We start from the raw sequence: 9,717 nt of genomic DNA, 5'->3' as shown, positions 1-9,717 counted from the left end.
ACTCCAGGTGGGAGTCTCACATCAAGACACCAAGTCTCACTAATACCAATGATATCGTAGCACTGGGATTGGACCAAGGCTTCCAGTTCATCCTGTTTGTTTTTCATATTGCCTGCATTGGTGTACAAGCATTTCAGATATGCTCCTGAGCCCTTTGTGCTCCCTGGAGCAGCGTAAATGTTCCCACTAGCCACCCTCAGGCGATGCCATGCCAACCCTTGGCTTACCTTCAGCTTTTCTGTGGGTATCCCCTTCCCCCACTGATTCTAGTTTAATGCTCTTTCAATCAGTCCCGCCAGCTTACGCCCAAAGCCATTTTTCCCCATCAGGACAGGTGGAACCTGTCAGGTCCCAGCCTACCTTGTGTCTCAAAGGCTCTTCCATGGTTTAAAAACCCCAAGTTTTGGTGGAGGCACCAGGAGCCAGGTATTGATATTCTGGGCTCTCCTCTTTCTTCCAAAGTCTCCCCCCCATTATTGGGAGTATTGAGGAAAACACTACCTGTGCTCCTGAATTTTTTAGCATTCTTCCTAGGGCTCCGACACCTCTTTTGATCAACCTCAGACTTTTTGTTGCAACATCATTAGTACCCACTTGAAAGAGCAGGAATGGATAGTAGTCATAAGGTTGTACTAAGCTTTTCAGTCGTGTGACAATGTCCTTAATTCGGGCCCCAGGGATGCAGCAAAATTCCCTGGAAAGAGGGTGCGCCCTGCAAATGGGTGCTTCCATTCCGCACAGGAGGGAATCACCAATGACCATAACTCGCTGTTGTTTCTTCTCGGTGCTGATCTTAATGCAGGTTTTGTGGCAGGAGGCCAGTCTCTCTGATCTTGGCAAAAATGCTTGCATAGGTTCCTCTTCTATCTCATTATGCGCTTCATCTACCATTCCCAGGGCCTCGTACCTATTCTGTAAGGGTATCTTAGAGGATAAGGAGGGGTTTCTCTTACAGCTCTGTGTATGCCACGCCAGATGCAGATACCACCGCAGATACCATTGCAGATACAAATGCAGATGCATGCAGATATCACTGCAGATGCAGATACCCTTGCAGTTGCATATGCCATAGCAGAAGCAGATAACATGGTAGGTAGTGGCTATTCCAAAAGCCAATAGCAATGCGGATGCCATTACAGATGCCGTTTCAGATGCAGATACCATAGCAGATGCAGATGTCATTGCAGATGGCATTGCGGAATGAATTAGCACTGCCGACGCTATTGCAGATACCTTTACAGGTGCGCAATCCATTCTTGATACCATTGCAAGTGCAGATACCAATGCAAACAGCATTGCCGATGCAGATAGCACTGCAGAAAGAGATACTATGGCAAATGCAGACAGCACTGCAGGTGGAGATACCTTTGCAGATGCAGATGCCATTGCAGATCTAAAAACCTTTGAAGAAGCCAATACTGCTGCAGATGCAGATACTATGGCAGATACCTTTGCAGGTGCCATTGCAGTTGCAGGCACCCTTGCAGATGCAGATGTCATTGCAGATGCAGACATGACTGCAGATGTAGACACCATTGCGGATACCACTGCAGATAGATACCGTTGTGGATACCACTTTACTCTCAAATACCACGGCATGCACCACTGCAGATAGTATTACTCATGCCATTTCAGATGCAGACACTGTTGCAGATGCAGATACCATTACCAATGCAGATGCCATGCATTACAGATGCAGGGACTGTGGCAGATGCAGAGGATATTGCAGATGTTATTGCATTTCATGCAGATACCATTGCTGATGCAGATACCATTGCAAATGCCATTCCAGGTGCAAATATAATGGCAGACAGCATTACAGGTGAACATATGATTGCAGATGGAGATGCTGTTGGAGGTTGTCGTGGTTTAACCCCAGCCAGCAAAAATAAACGCCACGCAGCCGCTCGATCACCCCCCCCCCCGGTGGGATGGGGGAGAGAATTGGGAGGGCACAAGTAGGAAAGCTCCCGGGTTGAGATAAAAACAGTTTAATAATTGAAATAAAACTAAGTAGAACAGTAATAATAACAATGAGAACAACAACAATAACAGAATACACAAAGCAGGCAATGCACAACGCAACCGCTCACCGACCGCCGACCGTGTGTCACGAACGGGGGGCGAGCCCCCCCACACACCTGGTTTTTATACTGAGCATGATGTCACATGGTATAGAATACCCCATTGGCCAGCTGGGTCCACCACCCCGGCTGTGCTCCCCCCTCCCGGTGCAAGCATCACCCAGCAACAGCTAAAGCATCAATGGGCCATCAACGCTCCTTTCACACCGAACCCAAAACACAGCACACCCCCCAGGCTACTGGGAAGAAAGTTAAACCTGTCCCAGCTGGAACCAGGACAGAGGTGCAGATGCCATTGCAGATCTGGACTAAATTGGAGATGCAGAGATCATTGCAGATACCATTGCAGATGCAGATAGCAATGCTGATGCAGACACCATTGCCGCAGAAGTTATCATTGCAGATGCTATTGATGTTGCAGGTAGCATTGCTGATGCCATAGCAGATGTAGACACCATTGCGGATGTAGATACCATTTCAGATGCAGATACCATGGCAGATGGCATTGTAGATTAAAATACCATTGCAAAAAACATTGCATAAACCTTTGCAGATGCACATACCATTCCTGATAATGTTGAAGATGCAGACACTGAAGCCAAGATCATTGCAGATGCAGATTCCGTTTCCAGTGCAGATACTGCTGCAGATGCAGATACCACTGTAGAAACTACTGCACTTCTGCTGTGGCAAAGTCAGGTGCAGATACAAGAGGAGATGCAGATGCCATTGCAGATGCAGGTATCACTGAAGATGCAGAGGCCATTGCAGACACTCACAGCATTATGCCACTGCAGATGCAGATACCTTTGCAGCCGCAGATAGCATTGCAGATGCAGAGGTCATTGCAGACGCCATTGCAGATACCATTGCAGATACACCCACAGATACAATACCATTACAAAGATACCAATTCAATGGCAGATATAATGGGAGATATATCTTGCAGATATAGACACGGCAGTGTCGTGGTTTAACCCCAGCCAGCAAATAAACCCCACGCAGCCGCTCGCTCACCCCCCACTCCAGTGGAATGGGGGAGAGAATTGGGAGGGCACAAGTAGGAAAACTCCCGGGTTGAGATAAAAACAGTTTAATAATTGAAATAAAATGAAGTAGAACTGTAATAATATCAATGAGAACAACAACAATAACAGAATATACAAAGCAGGCGATGCACAATGCAACTGCTCACCGACCGCCGACCGTGTGTCACGAATGGGGGTCGAGCCCCCCCACACACCTGGTTTTTATACTGAGCATGATGTCACATGGTATAGAATACCCCATTGGTCAGCTGGGTCCACCACCCCAGCTATGCTCCCCTCCTCGGTGCAAGCATCACCCAGCAACAGCCAAAGCATCAATGGGCCATCAACGCTCCTTTCACACCAAACCCAAAACATGGCACACCCCCCCAAGCTACTGGGAAGAAGGTTAACTCTGTCCCAGTCGGAACCAGGACAATATCCACCCCTTATTCTATACCATCTACATCATGCCCAGGTCTCACATTTTCCCATACATTCCAATTAGTCACCACTACTTTCCTGCCTTTTGATATACACACACAGAGAGATACCATTCCCTTAGTCCATGGGCCATCCCTCTAAAACATCCATTGAGTTCATTTAGTCCATGACTTCGGGTTCCACCTGTCATAACAGTCTTGCAGGGCAGGAGAGATGGTGTGTGGTGTTGGGCTCTTGCATGCGGAGGCCAGTTCTGGGCGCTCGTCCGGTTCTATCATCGTTGCACTTTGCTCAGTTTCATCGGAGTTCATCCTACATTAATCTGGGTGATTCTTACTGTAATACTGTTAATATGGCACATGGTAACCATAGAAGTGATGACATACAGTATTATATAGTAACTAACAGCATACAATTCAGTTCATTGGCTATTTTCACCCACAATTAAATCCCCTTGAGGTACACACCGGACTTCCCCATCCTTTCACATCACCCACCAAGTGCACCCAGGTCCCTGAGCAAAAGCAATCCCATGGATGGGTTTTCCCTTGCCAGAGGCAGGAGTAACCCAGACTGTCTCCCCCAGCATATTTCTCATATGCACAACACGGACTTTATCCCCCTCTACAGCACGTAAGGGTTTGGATTGGGCAGGGCCAGCTCGAGTGACAGATCCCCTAGTGTTGACTAACCAGGTGGCTTTTGCTAAATGTGTGTCCCAATGCTTGAATGTCCCACCACCCATTGCCCTCAGTGTTGTCTTTAGCAGTCCATTGTATCGTTCAACTTTTCCGGAGGCTGGTGCATGGTAGGGGATGTGATAGACCCACTCCATGCCGTGCTCTTTGGCCCAGGTGTCTATGAGGGTGTTTCGGAAATGAGTCCCATTGTCTCCCTCAATTCTTTCTGGGGTGCCATGTAGCCATAGGACTTGCTTTTCAAGGCCCAGGATGGTGTTCCTGGCGGTGGCATGGGGCACAGGGTGTGTTTCCAGCCATCCTGTGGCTACTTCCACCATGGTGAGCACATGGCACTTGCCTTGTCGGGTTTGTGGGAGCGTGATATAATCCATCTGCCAAGCTTCCCCGTATTTATACTCCAACCATCATCCGTACCAGCGAGGCTTTACTCGCTCGGCTTGCTTGATTGCAGCGCATGTTTCACATTCATGGATAACCTGTGCAATAGTGTCCATGGTCAAGTCCACCCCTTGACCACGAGCCCATCTATATGTTGCATCTCTTCTTTCATGGCCTGAAGTGTCATGGGCCCACTGAGCTATAAATAATTCACCCTTATGTTGCCAGTCCAGATACACCTGAGCCACCTCGATCGTAGCAGCCGGGTCTACCTGCTGGTTGTTTTGATGTTCTTCAGTGGCCTGACTCTTGGGTATGTGAGCACCTACGTGAGGTACTTTTACAACCAGGTTCTCTACTCGGGCAGCAATATCTTGCCACAACGCGGCAGCCCAGATGGGTTTACCTCTGCGCTGCCAGTTGTTCTGCTTCCACTGCTGCAACCACCCCCACAGGGCATTTGCCACCATCCATGAGTCAGTATAGAGATAAAGTACTGGCCATTTTTCTCGTTCGGCAATGTCCAAGGCCAGCTGGTTGGCTTTCACCTCTGCAAACTGGCTCGATTCACCTTCTCCTTCAGCACTTTCTGCAACTTGGCATATAGGACTCCATACAGCAGCTTTCCACCTCCGATGCTTCCCCACGAGACGACAGGACCCATCAGTGAACGGGGCATATTGCTTCTCGTTTTCTGGTAGTTTGTTATATGGTGGGGCCTCTTCAGCACGCGTCACCTCCTCCTCGGGCGATATTCCAAAATCTTTGCCTTCTGGCCAGTCCGTGATCACCTCCAAGATTCCTGGGCGACTGGGGTTTCCTATTCGGGCCTGTCGTATGATCAGTGCGACCCACTTACTCCACGTAGCATCGGTTGCATGATGTGTAGAGGGGACCCTCCCTTTGAACATCCAGCCCAGCACCGGCAGTCGGGGTGCCAGGAGGAGCTGTGCTTCAGTACCAACCACTTCCGAAGCAGCTCGAACCCCTTCATATGCTGCCAATATCTCCTTTTCAGTTGGAGTGTAGCGGGCCTCGGATCCTCTGTATCCCCGACTCCAGAACCCTAAGGGTCGACCTCGAGTCTCCCCTGGGGCTTTCTGCCAGAGGCTCCAGGTAGGACCATTCTCCCCGGCTGCGGTGTAGAGCACATTCTTCACATCTTGTCCTGCCCGGACTGGCCCAAGGGCTACTGCATGAACTATCTCCTGTTTAATTTGTTCAAAGGCTTTTTGCTCAGGGCCCCATTTGAAGTCGTTCTTCTTCCTGGTCACGTGATAGAGAGGGCTTACGATCTGACTGTAATTTGGAATATGCATTCTCCAAAAGCCCACAACGCCTAAGAGAGCTTGTGTTTCCTTTTGCTAGTTGGTGGGGACATGGCTGTTATTTTATTGATCACATCCATTGGGATCTGACGACGTCCGTCTTGCCATTTTATTCCTAAAAACTGGATCTCCTGTGCAGGTCCCTTGACCTTACTTTGTTTTATTGCAAAGCTGACCTTCAGAAGGATTTGGACTATTTTCTTCCCTTTCTCAAAGACTTCCTCTGCTGTGTTGCCCACACAATGATGTCATCAATGTATTGCAGGTGTTCTGGAGCCTCACCCTGTTCCAGTGTGGTGTGGATCAGTCCATGGGAAATGGTAGGGCTGTGTTTCCACCCCTGGGGCAGTCGATTTCCAGGTGTACTGGATGCCCCTCCAAGGGAAAGCAAACTGTGGCCTGCACTCTGCCGCCAAAGGGATGGAGAAGAACGCATTAGCGATATCAATTGTGGCGTACCACTTGGCTGCCTTTGACTCCAGTTCCTATTGAAGTTCCAGCATGTCCGGCACGGCAGCACTCAGTGGCGGTGTGACTTCGTTCAGGCCACGATAGTCCACTGTTAATCTCCACTCTCCAGTAGACTTTCACACTGGCCATATGGGACTACTGAAGGGTGAGCGAGTCTTGCTGATCACTCCTTGGCTCTCCAGTCGACGAATCATCTCGTGGATGGGAATCAGTGAGTCTCGGTTGGTGTGGTATTGCCGCCGCTGCACCGTCGTGGTAGCGATTGGTACCTGTTGTTCTTCAACCCTCAACAACCCCACAACAGAAGGATCCTCTGAGAGACCGGGCAAGGTGGACAGCTGTTTAATTTCCTCCGTCTCCAGGGCAGCTATACCAAAAGCCCACCGATACCCTTTTGGGTCCTTGAAATACCCTCTCCTGAGGTAGTCTATGCCAAGGATGCACGGAGCCTCTGGGCCAGTCACAATGGGGTGCTTCTGCCACTCATTCCCGGTTAGGCTCACTTCGGCCTCCAATACAGTTAACTCTTGGGATCCCCCTGTCACTCCAGAAATACAAATGGGTTCTGCCCCTCTATAGCTTGATGGCATCAGGGTACACTGTGCACCGGTGTCTACGAGAGCCTTATACTCCTGTGGATCTGATGTGCCAGGCCATCGAATCCACACAGTCCAGTAAACCCGGTTGTCCCTTTCCTCCACCTGGCCGGAGGCAGGGCCCCTCTAGTCCTGGTCATCATATTCGCTATCCACTTCTTCTAAGTATGAATCAGAAGTCCCTTTGTTAAGGTTGGAAGTGGAATCAGCCCTTCTACTCTGTCTGGGGAACTCACTGGAGACTGGAGCAGCAGTTTTCCTGGAAGAACCCCCTTTTGTGGTTGTTTTTCCTTGCAACTCATGTACCCGTGCCTGTAGGACTGGGGTAGGTTTTCCATCCCACTTCCTCATGTCCTCTCCGTGGTCACGCAGGTAAAACCACAGGGTGCCCTGGGGTGTGTACCCACGATATCTCCTCTCTTGAGCAGAGGGACGCTTGCTCCTAATGGCTGAGACAGTGGCCCGTGCAGGTGGGGAGCAGGACATATCCTCTTTGAGTTGCTGGACCTCCTGAGACAGTTTCTCCACAGCAGAGACACAGGCCCGTAGGGAGGAAGAGAGACTTTCTTCATACTGCCGATGTTGGCCAGCCAATTCATCCACTGTTTGTTCCTCTCCATCTCTCCAGGTCATTATTGCCAATGAGTTTGCATGTGACGCTGGTGCGCTCCGTACAAACTTCCGCCACATGGGTTGGGTGCATTTGACTTCATCTGGGTCTTTGGATAACTGCTCGTTGTTCAGGTCATCATAAATCACCTCCAGCACGGCTAATTCCCTCAGGTACTGGATACCTCTCTCCATGGTGGTCCACTTGCCTGGGTGGCATAGAACATCTTCCTTGAAGGGATACCTTTCCTTCACGCCTGACAGGAGTCACCTCCAGAGGCTGAGGACTTGTGCCCCTTGTCCAATCACTTTGTCAATGCCCCCTTCCCTAGCAAGGGATCCCAGCTTGGCTTCCCTACCCTCTAATTCCAGGCTACTGGCCCTGTTATCCCAGCATCGGAGCAGCCAGGTGACAATGTGCTCGCCTGGACGACGGCTGAAGTCTTTTCACATATCTCGCAGCTCACCCAGAGATAGGGATCGGGTGGTCACCATCTCATTTATGGGTTCTCCCTCCTCCTCCTCCTGTTCTCGTGATGGCCCTGGTTCATCTTCATCCCTTATTAAACGAGCTGATTTTCTTGTGTATTTTCTTTTTTGTATAGGGGCGACTGATACCGGCATGGGTTGGTTCCCTGTCGCAGGGGGCGGAGTAGCTGCCGTGCCTGCTGTGGGGGGTGAGGGAGCCGCTGTGCTTGCCGTGGTGGGTGGGGTAGCCACAGGGCCCGTTGCTTTGTCATCCCCTGCAGAGACGTTTCCTTCCCCTTGGGGGTTCTGCGTGGTGTTAAACAGGGCTCGGTAGGCACGGGCCAGGCCCCAGCACATTGCAGTGATTTGCATCTCCCTAGAATGGCCAGGGTGACAGCATACTTCTTCCAAATATTCTACTAATTTTTCAGGGTTCTGCACTTGTTCAGGGGTAAAGTTCCAGAGCACTGGGGGTGCCCATCGCCCTAGGCATTTGCCCATGCTATCCCACTCGCCCTGCCACTCATAACTATCCAGCCTTGGGGCAGATCTCTGGATGACGTTCTTAAATTGCTTACTAACCTTGGATAAAACCGCAACAATATTCCCAAGGAGTACCAAGAGATGTATCTTAACTACCCAGGGATGTTCAAGGTACTGGCAAGTTATTTTAACAAAGGAGATGACATCATAGAGGAAGGTAGCGAGGGTGCCATTCTCTATTTCCTCCATAAAAAATCTCTCAGAGGAAAACGTATAATTGCTAATGGTCTCCATGAGGTGGTACCCGAAATACAGAAACGGCTTCATTACGAATCCCAAATACCAAATAACCCCCAATGCCAGCGTTTTAGAAACAAATCTCCCAGGCAAAACATCATTAATCACGGCAGAGCACAACAGACTACAAAACCCAACTCCAATCTTTAACAGGTACAGTAAAAACAAGAGCATGGTGCAGAACAAATTAATATGTTACCAGATATAAATTCCTTAATATGCTCTAAATAATCTGTCATTATCTCAACTCTTCGAGCCCCACGTTGGGCGCCAAAAAGGACTGTCGTGGTTTAACCCCAGCCAGCAAAAATAAACGCCACGCAGCCGCTCGATCACCGCCCCCCCCGGTGGGATGGGGGAGAGAATTGGGAGGGCACAAGTAGGAAAGCTCCCGGGTTGAGATAAAAACAGTTTAATAATTGAAATAAAACGAAGTAGAACAGTAATAATAACAATGAGAACAACAACAATAACAGAATACACAAAACAGGCAATGCACAACACAACCGCTCACCGACCACCGACCGCGTGTCATGAACGGGGGGCGAGTCCTCCACACACCTGGTTTTTATACTGAGCATGATGTCACATGGTATAGAATACCCCATTGGCCAGCTGGGTCCACCACCCCGGCTGTGCTCCCCTCCTCGGTGCAAGCATCACCCAGCAACAGCCAAAGCATCAATGGGCCATCAACGCTCCTTTCACACCGAACCCAAAACACAGCACACCCCCAAGCTACTGGGAAGAAGGTTAACCCTGTCCCAGCCGGAACCAGGACAATCTGCAATGGTATCTGTATCTGCTGTGGTGTTGCGGAATGAGTGATT

This window comes from Calonectris borealis, unplaced genomic scaffold (assembly GCF_964195595.1).
Source record: "Calonectris borealis unplaced genomic scaffold, bCalBor7.hap1.2 HAP1_SCAFFOLD_128, whole genome shotgun sequence".
Classification (NCBI taxonomy): domain Eukaryota; kingdom Metazoa; phylum Chordata; class Aves; order Procellariiformes; family Procellariidae; genus Calonectris; species Calonectris borealis.
The sequence above is the reverse complement of the archived record's forward strand: the minus strand, read 5'-3'. Positions refer to the sequence as shown.